General features: G+C 35.2%; 1 long non-coding RNA gene across 1 annotated transcript in view; it reads right to left on the reverse strand.

Moving 5' to 3' along the window:
- Positions 1–18,215, reverse strand: part of LOC149790236 (uncharacterized) — a 43,560-nt gene extending 25,345 nt beyond the window's left edge. Inside the window, exon 1 of the long non-coding RNA XR_016423818.1 lies at positions 18,051–18,215. This is a non-coding gene — a long non-coding RNA (uncharacterized LOC149790236). The remainder of the gene's footprint in view (positions 1–18,050) is intronic.
- Between the last annotated feature and the right edge of the window lie 907 nt (positions 18,216–19,122).

The raw sequence follows: 19,122 nt of genomic DNA on the forward strand, positions 1-19,122 counted from the left end.
GCAATATATTGATATCGGCTGTGACGTCTTTGGACCATAAACAAGTTGCATGCCATGATGTTAATCACAATTATTCTTTGGATGAAGCATGGGCTCCATAAGATTTCATGTGGCACTTTAAAATCAAAACCGTTTTTTAATTTGTAACCTACAAGGTATATCACTGGTGATTTCTTTAAGTTAAATGTTGGAAAATAAGCAGTTACCGGCTTTAGCAAATGAGATTCCTGAGACTGGTTCACTTTCTAAACATTTATTTTGAAACTACGCAGTCTAACACTTATCAAGTGAGCACAAAAATGAAATACCAAGGTGTTGTCTTTAGGACAGGTGCTCTCTTAACAGAAGAACACTTGATCTCAAATCACATCCTTTTGACCTCAACTTCATGGTCTCCTATCCAGATATAGATGGCTGCTTGAGCAGGTTTGACTGTATTCAAAAGTAATCGCCTTATCTTAATTGCTAAGTTTGAAATATTGTTATATTATAATTCTATTTCATATAAATTGTAATGGCTTAGCAACATTGCTCCCGGTATGTTCTGTTTCTTAATACTATATTATATTGTATTTCTTCTATTTTTTTGTTTCCCTTTGTCAGTAAATGGATGGGGACTTTACCAGCAATGTCATATATTTCTGTTTTTAACTACGAGTTTAAAGTCTTAAACAAAGTGACAGAAAAGAGCGAAACTCAGGATTTTATGTAATTTAAAGAAATTAAACAAATAGTATATTTCCCTAGAATGGCAAGTAAAACCTCAGCAGAAAATTGTAGTATTGTGCATAAAATCCCAGTTAGTCTTAAAGGTTCTAAGTCCGAACCTATTGAATTTTCCGAAATAATTCCAGTGGTGTTCCGAATGAATTCTAATCTTGAAGAAATTGACTTAGCCCACACTACAGAGCGACAAGCGTGCCGGTAATGGAAAATTATCTCAGGACATGGGGAGTAAAAAACAAACGAAGAACCATTCCTATAATGCGGATATTCCAATAGGATACATAAATTGCATGCATCATATATCTCATCAGATCAAAGACCTGAAATACATAAAAGAAAAAAGAACCAATCAAGCAAGAACAATTAAGAAGAAACAAACAAACAAAACTGATCCTATCGTAGACCTCCTATCTGGATCCATAGAGCGATCGATATAGAGAGACAGAGAGACAGACAGACAGGTGACCCATAGATCGAGCGATATAGAGAGACAGGGGACCCATAGATCGATCGATATAGATAGACAGACAGACAGACAGGGGACTCATAGATCGATCGATATAGAGAGACAGGGGACACATAGACCGATCGATATAGATAGACAGGGGACGCAAAGATCGATCAATATGGAGAGACAGAGTACCAAAAATAGATCGATATAAAGAGACAGACAGACAGAGAGGGGACCCAAAGATCTATCGATATAGAGAGACAGTCAGACAGACAGACGGAGAGAGAAATACTCACGCAGTAAAATGAATAATTTATTAGAAAAATAAATGAACTAGGAAATTTTGTTTTGGGACGTTTCTTTCCAAATTCAGGAATACAAAATCACATAAAATTAATGACATAAAATGAATTAAGATGCAAATCAAAAATGGACCTCTGGTAAAGGTCACAACGTTTTTAAAACTCGATCTAGGATGAAGGGGAAGGAAAACCGACGAACGGGTATAATACCCGAAAGAAGGTGAGTACCAAACCAAACAACCCTTACCCATGACAACCTGTTACATTTACGAGTATTAGAGGGAACTCGGAAATTATACAACTTTCTAGTACTAAGCCTTTGGGTATCTTGAACGTTACGACGGGATTCTCTAAAGCTTTAGCCAGCCATACATAATCGTCTGGAATAGTGTTGATGTTCTAGCAATCTTGATACAGCACAAGAATATAATCCAAAATGTCCTTGAATGAATTCATCCCAAAATAGTGACGTAGTCCTAACACATTTTTGAGCACTTCGTAATTTAAGTCAATGATTGAAATAAACCAATCCTAGCAACTATTAACGGAAGTACACCTTAAATTGATCCTTCTAAGACTGATTTTAAGATAGTGAATTACCAATTACCTTAGACACTAACATGTATCAAAATTAAGACACAATAACATAAACAGGATGAGGTGATTTTCGATCAAATTCGTCAACAAGATCTCTTCTAGAAACGTTCAAGGTCAAAAGACCACATAAACATGTTTACATCCAAGATATACTGATCTTACACTATAATCTAAAATCATGGACAAGAGCTAGTTATGCATTATGTTATTTATTTAAAAAATGGACACTCGTCAGATAGGTCAAACTTCTACCCTCTGTGATGGATAAAGGCGAATCACACATTACTGACCAAATATACAAATCATATAGTCATCGTCAAAAGTCAACAAATAATACAAATTAGCAACGGTATGCTGCTACCTTCGTCACTCCGATATGGTAAAGATTAGGAAGCATCATTATGTTATGTTAAAACCAGCAATTATTCATTTAGCTGCAACATTCAGCTTTGTTAAAAACTGGCAGGTATGCAGTCATCTTCATCATTATGTTAAAACCAGCAATCACGTTTTTGCCTCATGTTATGTTTAAGTCTAGCAAGTATGCGGTTATCTCTATCGTTATCGTATGTTACAGAATAGCAAGTGTCCAGTTCCCTCCACCAGTCTGCTCTGTCAAAGACTAACAAGCATGCGGTTATATAGAAAGAACATTGTGTTATTTTAAAGACAGGCGATTGTGTAGTTCCCTCCACAATTTTGCTCTGTCAAAGACTAACAACCATGCGGTTATCTAGAACATTTAGTTATTTTAAAGACAGGCAATCGTATAGTTCTCTCCACCATTCTGTTTTGTCAAAGACTAACAAGCATGCGGTTATCTAGAAAGAGCATTGTGTTATTTTAAAGACAGGCAATCGTGTAGTTGCCCCCATCATTTTGCTAAGTTAAGGGCTTGCAGATTTGCGATTATCTCCCCTGATTTAAATTCTAGCAGGCGTTGAGTTACATTTATCACTCTTCAATGCTAATAGTAATATTGCACGGATATTTCTCAATTATTACATTATCTCAAAGACAAGCAATCATATAGACAGGTTCATCATTTCTGTTATGTTAAAGATAATACATCTTCTAACTATACATGTTCAAGACCAAACAGTATTCTAACGTTTACAAATAGAAAATAGCTGCTCTTTAGAAACCCTTAGCGTGATGCGCATTAATAAAACTGAATAGATGCAATTAAAACATGAACATACTGTAATAAATAATTAAAAAATACATCTCTTTGTTTCTTTTAATCCCAAATTTTCAAGAAAATTAGATTAGCTTGAATATATTTCCCATAAAACCATTTCGCCATTGAGGTAGCATAGCGTTAAAAGGTTCAAAAATATAATTATGTTTGTAATATTCAAAATTAATTTGTGACAAAATGCACTTCTCTGTAAACAAAATGATACTTTATTTAATTATTTGGTCTTGAAAACTGAAAACGTGCTCCTAACATTAAAAACAATTAACAAATTGTAAGAAGATTACTCGGGAATTGCCGCATTTTCCTTTACTGACGGAAACTACCGAAATAGCGCAAACCGGAAAAATGCCTTAATACTATCACATGATAAACCTATATATATACTTACCTACCTACTTACTTATTTACATGCATACATACATACATACACACATACTTTTTCGGTGTTTTAAATAGCTTGTTATATGTGCGTTCATTCCAAATGGCTCGAATACCCATCGCAACAGAGCTTGAATGTGTTGACCGCCTAGGCTTACAAATATAACTTGCTTAACATGTTTAATAATTTTCAGATTAAATAAGAGAGTGCGATAAAGAGAGAGAGTGAGACAGAGGAAGACAGAAAGAGACAGAGACAGAGAGCGGTTCCCAAATAATGATGAGAGAGAGATCGAGAGAGATTAGTTCCCAAATTCTGATCTATCTCAGAGCAAGCCACAAGATACAGAAGCTTGGTTACCTATTGTTATTTTTTTTAAATTTTAACAAAACATCCATTATATAATATATAATGATCCCTTCCATGAATAAATTTTATTTAAGCTGATCAGCTCAAGTAAATCTATCGAAGTAACTCATTCAATCGAGTTGAAACGCATTTTGGACATAATGTTAGAAATTTATATAATGATATTGTCCTGGGGCCGGAAAACTGTCGTGGAAGGAAAATATAATTATTCATGTCAAAAGCAACCAGCAAATCTCGTATCGTGCTTCAATGCATATGAAAAGTGTTCCGCCATTTGAGAGATTCCCCTCCTTTGCTTGATTACACATCTTCTACTAATGTGGCTATTTTTTCCAGTTTTAATGTTCAAATGGTGATGAGGTTTCGTGACTGTGATTGAAGGGTTTTCGAAGGATACTTTAGCGGATAACATTGTTAGCGGTCTGACAGAGAGAAAATATTTTCCACCTCCAGGAATTCCAGGCAACCACCTCTTATTAATGTAGCCTTAAATCATTTTTATTTTATGGCGTATCAAACACTTAGTATACTTAAATGTGTCACTTTAAGATTCACTAGAACGATATGTGGCTAAATTTCCATCAAACATGCTTTGTATGCTTTTTTACACGATATTGTAAGCTTGGGCGACACGAACATTGTGACCCTATAATATCGCTTATGGTTCGATACAAAGATCCACTTGTTAATATATATGCATAAATAATGGTGTCTTTACAAGAGACGGTGATTTAAATGGATCATATTTGCTAACTGTTACCCGCACTCATCCTTGAAAATTTCAGTCATCCCAATACTTTCATATTTGCCTTTAGATGAACTCTATTTCTACTCCAACTGATTATATGATATAATATATGTGTTTGTGTTGAGATTCTTTATAAATTGTATCGTCTTTGCAAATTGCACTTGTATTGATCATGGTGTCTGAAAGGCACTGCAGGTCTGCACGACAATTGCTTTACTATTCGTAATTCCAGTAACGTTACATTGTCTGTTAGATTTGATCGAAAATGGATGTAATAAATTTCGCTTGTGTTATCAGTACGTTTGACATTCATGTATATGTTTGCTTTCTGCCTGTATATCTGTCTGCATCACAAAATGAAGACGACCTTTGTTCCAAATACATTCCAAAATTCTTTATTTCTGGTCTACAAAAAGTCATCAGAATAATTTCCATTAATCGGAATAGAGTTTATGACTGATAACTTTACTGCAAATAAGATTTTGTCATAACTTATAACAGTATTGTATTAACAAATGTATTTAAGAAATCTTTTGCTATCATAAAAAGGTATTTTGTTACAATGTTTGATACGGCATTTTTGTCATCAACAAAGCAAAGTCATCAGTGTTAATATGATCTTCATCTTCAGAAAGTTAAAAATTCATTATTGTGAATGGAATGTACACGTTTAATGCAGAGTTTCCATTACTGGATGCATATAATTGTATTTGAACCACACTTCAAAGCGCCTACAAAGCGTGTTCAATTTTCTTTTTTTCGTTTTTCGATAAATATACAGACTAATTCCAAATACTATAACGTTTCTTATTCCAGTTATATTTTAAATGTTAGATGTTTATTTTGATATATAATTATTACGACATATTTATGTACACACCTGTACGTTCTTAGTTACCGTATTAATTATTATTTATGAACTTTTGATGTATGTATTTGTATTTGTTTCTTTGTAAATCTCGTCTTAGTACACCAGTCCTTTGTAAGTGTTGTCATGCAGTTTTTCTCCTAGGGCAGTGTGAGCATTTTCGGATGCAATTGATAACACTGGTCAACAGTGAAATCATTACTGACTTGAAAAGGCCCTAATCTGTAGTATTTTGGTGTGCCGAACACGAATATAACCGTGAAAAATTTGTATTGGCTCTCGTTTTGAAGATATTCATATACCTCATTTTCTATGTTTCACTGTGTAAATTTCTCCAGTAGGACTGCAGCAACATCCGGAATAATGATGTAACATTGCATAATACCATCATGCTCACATCATCCACAGTTGATTGCATCATTTTCTGATGCAATGCAATACTAATGCCATGCGGCTGCTGAAGTAAGTTGACGTCAGCAGTGTACTATACATGTGTAGGCCTATTATACTAATGCCAGGCGGCTGCTGAAGCTGACGTAAGCAGTGTACTATATAAAGCCCAATCAGATAGGTTCAGCATTTAAAATATTTTAGACGTTGTGCGAGACAGTTCAAGCTACTGTTACATAAAACTTATTATTTTATCCATTTACGTACAATAAAGAACAGTAATGCCTCGAAAGTGTGTTAATACCGCGGACAATTTTTGCTATATTTGTGGGGAAGTGACATTTGCCAACCAGAAGAAAAGTATCAATTCTCAAGTGAAGAAGGCATATCATCTTTACTTCGGATGCAAGGTTGGTGACCAAGACAAGCCTTGGGCTCCGCATATATGCTGTGCTACATGTACAACACAGCTTTCACAGTGGTTGAATTGCAAAAGGTCATCAATGCCGTTTGCAGTCCCAATGGTGTGGAGAGAGCCAAGCAACCACCTAAATGACTGTTACTTCTGCTTGGTTCCTCCTCTTTCCGGCGGAATAACGAAGCGAAAGAAGTCGAGAATAGTCTACCCAAACATTCCGTCTGCATTGAGACCAGTTCCACATGGTGAGGGACTTCCTATTCCAGAACCTCCAGCAGAATATTCTCTTGATTCATCTGACGAAGACAAAGGTGAGTCGACCTGTTCTTCTCCTGGTCCATCAGCATGCAGTGATCCAGATTTTCACTGTGGTGCATCATCAACCCCACACAGAATAACACAGGAAGAACTAAATGACCTGATTCGTGATTTGGACTTATCAAAGAACAAGGCAGAATTGCTAGGATCAAGACTCCAACAATGGAATCTTCTAGAAGAAGATGTCACAATTACTGCATATCGAAAGCGCCACCAGCAATTGGAGCCTTTCTTCAGAAAGGAAAGTAATCTGATATTCTGTTCCGATATTGAGGGCCTCATGAATGCTTTAAAAATCACTCATGACCCACAAGAATGGAGACTATTTGTGGACTCTTCGAAACTGAGTCTCAAGGCTGTGCTTTTGCACAATGGAAACATTCTTCCATCTATTCCAGTAGCGTATGCTGTCCACATGAAAGAGACATACGATAACTTAAGGCAGCTACTGAATTCCATTGAGTATAACAAGTACAGCTGGCACCTCTGTGGTGATTTGAAGGTAGTTGCCCTTTTAATGGGACTGCAGCAAGGATATACAAAATACATGTGTTTCTTATGCGAGTGGGATAGCCGAGCAAGGGAAATGCACTACATGAGGAAGGAATGGACTCACAGGCAGAATGTAGCCATTGGAGAGAAGAATATCCAACACCCAGCTCTGGTTGAGGCTCAGAAAATCTTGCTACCACCCCTTCACATCAAACTAGGTTTGATGAAGAACTTCGTGAAAGCCATTGACCGGACTTTGCCAGCATTCCGATACCTGCATGAAAAATTCCCTCGACTCAGCGAAGCAAAGATTAAAGAGGGAGTTTTTGTGGGTCCTCAGATTCGAGAGCTTTTCAAAGATGATCGGTTCAACAACTTGCTGGAAGGTGACGCGAAACAAGCATGGAATGCTTTTCGCCTAGTTTCTACAAACTTCCTCGGAAATGTTAGGGCAGAAAACTATAAGGAACTAGTAGAAGACATGTTGATGAAGTATAAGAAACTTGGCTGCAATATGTCTCTAAAGATTCACTTCCTTCATTCCCATTTGGATTTCTTTCCTAGCAACTGTGGTATTGTTAGTGATGAACACGGCGAACGTTTTCATCAAGATATCGCAACAATGGAACAAAGATACCAGGGAAAATGGTCCACTACAATGCTGGCTGACTACTGCTGGACACTCCTCAGAGACGCTCCCGAACAGCTGTACAAGAGACAGGCGAAGAAATCTAAGATGTAGTCAATGACTTGATTTTTTATAGGTAGGCTATTACAGTTGACCTTTTACTATTGGAATGCATTTCGTTATGTAAACATTAATTTCTTGCAGATTACAAAAAAACTAGAGCCAATTTTGCAATTTGACTGTCATATTCGTGTTCAGCACATAAAAATTGATAAGAATTGACTAATTTTATTTCAGTAACATGACTTTTGTAAAAATTTGTTGTCCAGTGTAATGGGATGTCCTTGTAATTGTTTTCTAGCCATAACCGTTGACAAAATGATATATATCTGCATGTTCAATCTATTGCCTATATATCCGTATTACCATCTATTTCCATCATGTCCTTGTTATGTAATTTTCATTGTTTGTTGTTAGTTTTTTATATTTTTCATTACATGCTATTGTTATGTAAAATTCTATACTGGACTTGACCTTGTCCAAAATGTAGTTCATTTACTGCTTGACCTGAATCGACTATTTTATATTCTATAAACAACTAATACACGGCTAAATTATTATCTATGTGCATGGGTTTAAAATCAGAACTATTATTAATAGTAGTAAATAGGTTTATTTGGGTCCATGTCAAGGTTGTTGAAGTTCCTCAGTGCATTTGACATAGGTCATGACCTTATTTATGGTAATAAGTAATATTTGTATTTTGTAAACATCAGTTCCATAAGGTTATTTCCATTAGGTATGACTGTGATTCAACAAAAGACTGTTAGCACATCAACACCATACAGCTTTGGAGTAAATTATGATTTCTACTAAATCGTATTCATTACTTTAACTTATTAGGGCTTGTGTCCGTAATTCTATGATCATTTTATACTTTAATTCGTAATACCGTTCCTTTTCCACATTTTTCAACTTGTGTTCGAGGAAATAAAGTATTTGTAATTCGTAATACCGTTCCTTTTCCTCATTTTTCAACTTGTGTTCTAGGGAAATAAAGTATTTGTTTAATTTTACAAAGCCTGTTGTTTTTCATTGTTTTCTGTTACTTATTTTAAGAGCATAAATATGTACCATCTCTATTATCCATTGCCGTCTTGTCCTCACAAATCATTTATTACCGTCATATCCTTATCATCCATCTATTGTCATGTTTGTATTGTCCATCTCTTGTGGCCATTGCCTTTTTATTCATGCCACATGTTATTATTATCCATCTATTGCCGTAATGTCCTTGTTATCCATCTTTTGCCGCCATGTCTGTATTATCCATCCCTTTTCGTCATGTCCATTTTATTTATATGTTGCCGCATGCTGTTCTATCTACTGCCGTCATGTAATTATTATCCAGATATTGCCACCGTGTCCCTATGATCTATTTATTGTCGCCATCTCCTTATTATCCAACTATTGAAGTCATGTTTGTATTTTCCATCTTTTGCCGCTATATCCTGATACCCATTTATTGCCTTCATGTTCTTGTCATCCATCTATTGCAGCCATGTTCTTATCACCTATATATTGCCGCCATGTTCTTAGCATCCCTCCATTGCCAAAGTGTCCTTTGTATGACAATATTATCGCCATGTCGTTATTATCCATCTAATGCCACAATGTTAGACGTATCCATCAACTGCCATCATGCCTTTATAATCCATCAATTGCCACCATTATCCGATTATCCGTCTATTGCCACCATTATCTTAGTAACAGTCTATTGCCAAAATGTACCTATTATCCATCTATTGCCGACATATCATTGATATCCATCAAATCGCCCATGTTCTGATTAGCCATCTATTGTCACCATGTTCTTGGTAGCCATCTATTACCGAAATGTCCCTTTGATCCATCTATTGAAATCAAATCCTTAATATCCATCTGCTGAAATCAGATATTTAATATCCCTCAAATAACTCCATGTTCTGATCATCTATCTATTGACACCGTGTTCTTAGTAGCCATCTATTACCGAAATTTCCCAATGATCCATATATTGCCTTCGTGCTCTTATTATCCATTTCCAACATATCCTCTTTTCCATCTATTGCCAATGTGTCCATATTATTCATTTATTGCCGTCTTGTCCTTATAATCCATCTACGCCGTCATGTCGTTATTATCTTTCTGTTGCCGTCATGTCCTTCTTATCTTTCTGTTGCCGTCATGTCATTATTATTTTTCTGTTGCCGTCATGTCCTTATTATTTTTCTGTTGCCGTCATGTCCTTCTTATCTTTCTGTTGCCGTCATGTCGTTATTATTTTTCTGTTGCCGTCATGTCGTTATTATTTTTCTGTTGCCGTCATGTCGTTATTATTTTTCTGTTGCCGTCATGTCCTTATTATCTTTCTGTTGCCGTCATGTCCTTATTATCTTTCTGTTGCCGTCATGTCGTTATTATTTTTCTGTTGCCGTCATGTCCTTATTATCTTTCTGTTGCCGTCATGTCCTTATTATCTTTCTGTTGCCGTCATGTCGTTATTATTTTTCTGTTGCCGTCATGTCCTTATTATTTTTCTGTTGCCGTCATGTCCTTATTATTTTTCTGTTGCCGTCATGTCCTTATTATCTTTCTGTTGCCGTCATGTCGTTATTATTTTTCTGTTGCCGTCATGTCCTTATTATTTTTCTGTTGCCGTCATGTCCTTATTATTTTTCTGTTGCCGTCATGTCCTTATTATTTTTCTGTTGCCGTCATGTCCTTATTATTTTTCTGTTGCCGTCATGTCCTTATTATTTTTCTGTTGCCGTCATGTCGTTATTATCTTTCTGTTGCCGTCATGTCGTTATTATTTTTCTGTTGCCGTCATGTCCTTATTATTTTTCTGTTGCCGTCATGTCCTTATTATCTTTCTGTTGCCGTCATGTCGTTATTATTTTTCTGTTGCCGTCATGTCCTTATTATTTTTCTGTTGCCGTCATGTCCTTATTATTTTTCTGTTGCCGTCATGTCCTTATTATCTTTCTGTTGCCGTCATGTCGTTATTATTTTTCTGTTGCCGTCATGTCCTTATTATTTTTCTGTTGCCGTCATGTCCTTATTATTTTTCTGTTGCCGTCATGTCCTTATTATTTTTCTGTTGCCGTCATGTCGTTATTATCTTTCTGTTGCCGTCATGTCGTTATTATTTTTCTGTTGCCGTCATGTCCTTATTATTTTTCTGTTGCCGTCATGTCCTTATTATTTTTCTGTTGCCGTCATGTCGTTATTATCTTTCTGTTGCCGTCATGTCGTTATTATTTTTCTGTTGCCGTCATGTCCTTATTATTTTTCTGTTGCCGTCATGTCCTTATTATTTTTCTGTTGCCGTTATGTCCTTATTATACGTCTTTTCTAGCAATGTTTAGTTTCTATATCTTTTTGATCTTAACCATTCAGCTTATTTTATGGATAAATATCAAGATCCATTATCATGGAGAAGACACCGTTGCTTCTCTGCGTCTTTAACTGTCATTCGGGGTCACCGAATGGCCGAATGGTATTAAAGCGCTCGCCTTCACCGATCACTATCATCTGACCTCTGTCCGAGTGAGTCAGAGATGGGCAAATGTAGGCATGTTAAAAATCTTGCCAATAGTTTCACGAGCATTGGTGGTTCGTATGTTGGTTTGCCTGGTTTCTTCCCCCAGTTATACTCGTCGCAAGGTATAGCCATTATATATATATATATATATATATATATATATATATATATATATATATATATATATATATATATATATATATATATATATATATGGGCTACGATGGATTAGCGTTGCATTAGCTCAGGTCCATATCCGTGGTGTATCCTTTAGCAAGACATTTTATTCCAATCGTCGTGGACTAATCAACCAATTTGTGTCACTGCGCTAAATACGTATCAAACCAAACCAAACTTTATAGTAATATTTTCTGACCTAATACTCAGCGAGATTGGTCCTGAATTCATTTTGTTTTAAAATTTAGGTACAAAATTTGAATGTCACCATATCTAAGAAAATTTATTCTTACATAAAGATCATGGTTTGTTTTGCTGCTGTAAAAAGTCACATTCATATATAATAGCAAAATGTATTTTAAAACTTAATTTTACTTTATTATGTCTACTTGCCTAGCGATAAAACTAGAAACAGCCATCTCACCTCTGTCTGCGTGGGTTCGAGTCCAAGGCTCGGCTAGTGTGGGTACGTGGGAAAGCCTGTCAGTAGCTTCTCGTGGGTCGGTGGTTCTTCCCTGGGTTTCCCAGGGTTCTTCCTCCACCAGTTATACTGGCCACCATGTATAGCCTATCTCGTGCTGAAAATGGCGTTAAACCCTAGACAACAACAACAACAACAACAGTCCTGTCTTGAAATAGTCGTGCTTATTTGGTCAGTGTGTTAAAGAGAGTATAAGCCTAAGAACCGAATTCTTTTTATCCATGGCTCATATATTCTTGTTATGTAACTTTATCGTATAACATGTCATAGAACTTACGATAAGCCATGCTATACGCGTTTGAGAAATGTTTTCTAAAGTGTTAGACAACCAGTATTATAACTGATCAAATAACTTTTTATGCAACGTTCCAAATAATTGGCCATATAACTTTGTCATATGACTACGCATGCCTGAACTAGTTAGTAAGGGGTTATATACAGGGTCTCGGTCAGGACTCAGAAACCTCCCTTGACTTCAAGAATACCTGGACATAGTTAGACATTAAACTAGTCTAGGCTTTAAAAAAAAAATTGAAGAAAAATATAACTGCGCCTGACCTAGTAAAACATTTTTAATGCGGCTGCTAATCAGCAAGAGGTAACATTATTATATGCTCATCCCCCTCCCCCTCGTTAACTTTACGTTGTCAGAATCGTTCAATATTACCCGATACTGAACTCGCGCGACAATACACATATAGCATTCACGTGCATAAAGGAACTATTTTCTATTGTAAACAAACAATGGACGCAGACGCCAGCGCTTTTGATTTTGTACACAAATCATGTACACTCGCGTAAGAGGCTCTTTACGTTGTTGTTGTTTAAATTTGTTTCTGAATGAACTAAAACAGATGTTTCGGGGACTGCCACATACCAGCTGCTTTGGTACATTCCGCGTTGATACAATGTTACGGATTTAGGCTAGCTACATTATATAACAGACGCAAGATAATGTCCTTACAAATAACATACAAATGACAAGTCATATACTCTTTTCTTTAGCTGGTGATAAGAATGGCAAAATAAGATATACTTACAGTTTTACATCGTGAATTTCCTCAAAATCTATTTCCTTAATTCTGCAAATCCGAATTAGATGAGCCATGTCATAGGTTTTCAATCTGGATTACACATTTCGAAATTGTGCTGTAATTTCTATGATAAGTGCAACTGCATCCTCCTTACTGCACTCAAAATGAAATAAGCATTAAATTCAATAGCGTCTTTTTGATACTTGCAATTGAAAGACTTCATTTTTTTCCCACATTATGATTTCAAACATTCAATGACAGAAACAGAAACAATTTTGCAGATGTCAACACGCTTCTCCCTAGCTTATTAAATCTCATGTATTTCATGTGGAATCGTCACATACAAATCCAGTCAATATTCACGAAATTTCCTGGAATCGAGAAAAATACCAGAATCAATTCATTCCAGATCAAATAGAAAAGTTGTTGCAATGCAAATTCATTCACAATATGACTCAAAATTGCAATTTTTACTAGACACGCCATTTTCTTTCGAAAGTTAGGTCGAGCGCGTGACTAAGTTCAAATTTTTCTGGGCGGAGTTATGTGCGCAGTAATAATGTTGATTTGTGTAATGATGAATATGCGCTTGTGTATTTAGTTTGGAATGCGGCATACATTCATTTACGTTGTTTCTTGTAGTGCATTGTGTTTATATAATTAAACCTTAGGTAGAGTAAAAAAAAAATGAGCATTTAATAAAAAAAGGTTACTGCCTTTGTATGGGAAAATATGAACGAGTTTTGTCGGAAGGATATACTGCACTCCCAAGGTCGTGCAGTATTCCATCCCAAAACTCGTTCATATTTTCCCATACAAATGCAGTAACCTATAATTATTGACTTAATATAGATAGAGACCGTGGATAAATTTTTCAAAAAATAATGGTATCAGTCTTTACTTATATTGAATGATTATCGAGGCTTGGAACTGGAACAATTAAAATTATCTCTGTTATATCGTCCCCTTCATTAATTACTTTCTTTGCACCCTATCTAGATGAATATTAAATATGTATATCTCACTCGTCGTTTCAAAGAAAGTTTATACAATTTTAGAGCAGACAAATTACGTTTTTAAAGACTTTTGAAACTTGTTTCAAATACAACAGTTTACAACAATTTACATCTAAATATTATTTCAGACCGAGAATATGGGATAGATTCCATCCCTGTAATATTAGTCACAGAAAAAATAAGTCTTAACCCCTACACTATATATAAATAATTAATGATGATATTTCCTGAATAACTTTTATGACAGCAGATTGGATGTCACTTTCGTGTAGCAATTATTGTAAATTATCAATGTCCTATCATCAGCAGGAACATAATGAAAGAGGTATATATCCCTTTTTTCAATACGCTGTCAGTTACACCGTAGCGTCACTAAGGCTGGCGTCACCCAGTAAGGTAACTTAGTGTCACCCCCATGGACTCCCTTCCTGCCAAAAACAATTAAACAAAATAGATAGTCATGTTGGTGTCACTCCCTCTAATGGTGTCACCCGGTGCGGTCCGCAACCCCCGCCCTCCCCCACCCCGAAACGCTACTGATTTACACGATATTAACACTAATATTAATTTATAAAATATTACGTATGTTTGATCATTTGAGCCTAGATATCTTCATCATCTCCATCAAGTTCTATTTAATGTATGCCGATGGAAGCAGCAAACGTTGTGTGATAAACATTACAGATTCAAAATATAATAGATGAATCAACTGAGAAATTTGCATATCTTCATACATTTGTCTCTTAAATACAATTTGTTTATTCTACTTTTATCAATATGTATTTCATGATTGAGTGGGGGGGGGGTGTTACATTTTTAGAGTATTACGTCAGGATAGTATTCGTTTAAAGTGAACATTTAGGTTAAACTCATACTTGTGACATACTGACAGAAAGTATGCTTCATGTCAGCCTAAGGAAGCGACACATTGAAACGGCTACTTGCAGAAATATCCCTTCGAGAGATCGTAGCCCAAAATGTAAGAATTTTATAGTTTGTTTTGTGTGTCAGTCTTTTATATAATTAGATACCCCGTTGTATATATACTTTGTAGTGGCTGAACATTTTCACATATACGTAATTATATCGTAATCGCCATTTGTCAGAAACTGTCAATATGCTAAAGATATTCCGAATAATATTTAAATAACTATAACTTTGGTTCAGTATTCAAAACATTTATAATTACCATTCTGCGATATTATATACAGTAGATTACTTTAAAAAAGAAAGATTAGAGACTGGAAATGCATTGCAAAATCAGGGCATATATTTAATTAAGAGTGTGACTATATCGAACGGCTCACAAGGTAATTATCGCTGCTAGACTAGACATGATTACTTGATACGGAAATTTCTGATCAATACACTTGATAGAAGCCAGGTAGAGTTACAGTGATAAATTAATGATGCGATATCAGCATCAAAAATGATTATGTCAATATATTTTCCATGATGGAACGCTGTATCTGTTACACGAACATTATCACATCTTTACAAATTCAGTATAGACGTTTACGCCATGTTTCTGGGCCACACCAAATAATCGATATAAATCGCAATATAAAATACTGATATAATGGTTTAGAATACCTGCTTTGCGATCCATATTTAATATTTCCATCGGTTTAGAAAGATATAAGTTTTACTACTACTGCTACTACTATTACTACTACTACTACTGATATTAATGATAATCGTTATTGGATGTGAACACGCACGCATTTGGTCATAAAAGACAAACATGCCATGTGGTCATTAGAGTATTAACAAGCATTCTATACAAAAGTCATTTATGCCGACTTCTGAATGCTCAAACGGAATCACTATTGTAACTATAGATGTAAACATATACGAATATATGTTATACACAGCGATAAATATTTCAACATATCATAAGTTGCACAGACATAAGCAGGATAACGTACACGAAGTACCTTGTGATACAATGACTCCATTACGTCACGTGAGGATTTAACGAATCATTAAAGCTGTAGAGAAATAATTTATTTAGTACGTCTTTAAATGGGGCAAGGACATCTGAATTTTGTATCGATAGGGTATCCAACAAGGAAGTTGTTGAAAGAATTTCCACTGAATGTTAAATCCTCACAATGCAGCTGTCATACAGAATTTCAAAAGATCTTTGAATAGCATTTGAACATGTTTTGTATAATACCAATGAATAGTACCCCAAATTCATGTGTAATTTTCTCCGATTTCTACAGTGCTGCTACTCGAGTGTTTAAATTCCAAATTGCCTACACTAACTGACGTTATTAACACGTCTCTCTCTCTCTCTCTCTCTCTCTCTCTCTCTCTCTTCTGGAATATTTATATCATTTTTCAAAACTGCAAATATGAAGCTTGTTTGAAGACAAAACCCAGCGCTTAACCATAACGATTTAAAACCAGTTATACCCTCTTTCGAACTTCTCATTTTTGTCAAATAATTGTTGTCATTCTCTACGTATTAGCCTTTGTGGGAACTTGCCATTTATTCTTTCCACATATTTGCTATATTATATAATACTTAGCAATAAATTATACCAGGCAATATTTGCCTCGTGTTTTCGTCAAAAAAGCAGACCCAAAAGAATCACCGACATTGATTTCAAGGGAGTAAACATTGATGGCTGATCTCGGCAATGAAAACTATGTTCAAAAGCAATTTTTAGATTGTGGACCAGATAATCGAGGTTCGTTGCACGAAGAAATCTTCTGATTGGTCATGTTCATAAAGTCTGATCATTTACAAAAGAAAGATATGCACGAATGGATTTTGAATCTGCTGCGACTTTTGTCACCGTTATAGAAGCAACTTGTATGGTATAGTCTTGGTTCTGCGATACTAAATTCAATGGCCTATAATGACATAACGAATGAATGCAGCCGTCCTTTGCCTCAGAGTAAACACAAACAAAATTAATCGAATTATATTGCTAACAATTAAAGAAAATGAAATCTGATGTCACATCATTTAGATTCAATTAAAGATAGTTAATTTCATATTAAAGGTCAATTGATTAACATAAATACAAATTATATAAACGTATTGTTTAAGTATATATATATATATATATATATATATATATATATATATATATATATATATATATATATATTGTTTGATTGTCTGATTACCATTAAAGTTTTCTGCGAGTGCAAAGTTTCATTACTGAAACTATCATATTCTGATTTATTTCTCTCTAGATAATTCGAAACGCTTATCAAAATATGTTTACGTTTACTAGAAGTCCCTATCTGGCTTCGGTTACCCAATTTATGTTTACATGGTGTGTGCCATATAGATGGACAATTAAGCAAGCATCTACATTTGTATAATTTTCTAATATTTACGACCTCTGTGTAATGATACTTACTTCAGCAAACAACATCAGCTCAAATAGTTGGCGATTCCCTAATTAAAAATACAAATTGACAAACATTGCTGATATGCAGAGTAGTGACAATGACATAAATGTCCCTCGTTACAGATTAGTTGAGAAAGATGCATTGTAAAGAGACACTAGTCAGACCACGTAAAAACGTTCAGACCTCGTGAATACCTTCGATTGAATATGTTTAGGTCGCGTAAATATGTTCAGACCGCGTGAATACGTTCGACTGCATCCGTTCAGACCGCGTGAATACGTTCAGACAACGTGAATAAGTTCGACTGAATACGTTCAGACAGCGTGAACACGTTCAGACAACCGATACGTTCGGGTGAAAACGTTCAGATAGCATTAAGATGGTCAGACTGCTTGAATAGTTTCATGGTTTTACATAATAAGCAATATAATGTTTTTACACTTCTTTCAGCGAATGCTTATTTTTCTGCCTTTGTCTGCTAAACAAAACCTTACCTCATCTATTTACACCATAGTTATCTTTGCGCCGTTGAGTCTTGCTATGAGACGCTGTTGTAGGTGTCTTTTCTACTATATTTTATTTTCCTTTTGTCCAAAATACCTCGATTCCACAGCTGGTGTATAGAAACCATGAAAAGAAAAGGAATCTTGCTGGATACGCTCGCTTAGAATATTGAAACCAAATGCGACTTAAACCAAAAAGGATTCCAAATGGGTAATCACACGCAAATGAAATCATCTGTTTACAGCTTTCATTATTTTTTGCTCATTACTCACTCACTTAAGAAAGCACTTAGACAAGTTTAAAGCAGGTTTTGCACTGTTCGTTGTCAGTTTGTAATTTTGTGTAATTTATCTTAATCAATCCCTGACACGCAATCCCTTCTTGGATCTAGTGCACATGAAAGGGCTGTTATTTGCCATCCGATTTGTATTATGTAATTCTTTATATCAATAAAATAAATTTAACTTATTATTAGTATCATATATATATATATATATATATATATATATATATATATATATATATATATATATATATATATATATATATATATATATATATATGAAAATTGGATGTTATTTGCTCAGGTTTCAACCACCCTATCTACCAACAGAGAGGGCTTGTATTCAAATTGCTTTTCAAATGTCCGCCGAGCCTATGGATGTATTCATATAGATTAAAAATGGTGGAATGTTCTTACAACATTTGACAACATGGATATATAACCGAAAGGACTGGCATCTCCGCATCGATTCATGTCCTTGACTCATCATCATCTTCATCATCATTATAATCATCTTTGCCATTGCCATCGTTTCCGTACTTGTCCGTACTTGTCATCGTTTTGATAATTTGATAGAAACGATACACAGATTACTCGCAGCATTATTACGTTTTAGAAAGCTTTACACCTGTCCTCGAATACTAACACCTGCTGAGTTTCGTCTTTTTATGAAAGTGGGACATATCTGACAGTGCATCGCATTCGGTGGAAACAGCAAAAATGGATTAGCAGCCTGTCGGACGAAATATCATACAGGCAGAAACGAACATATGTAGACG

This window comes from Sinohyriopsis cumingii, chromosome 10, assembly GCF_028554795.1.
Source record: "Sinohyriopsis cumingii isolate HCF-2022 chromosome 10, ASM2855479v2, whole genome shotgun sequence".
NCBI lineage: Eukaryota > Metazoa > Mollusca > Bivalvia > Unionida > Unionidae > Sinohyriopsis > Sinohyriopsis cumingii.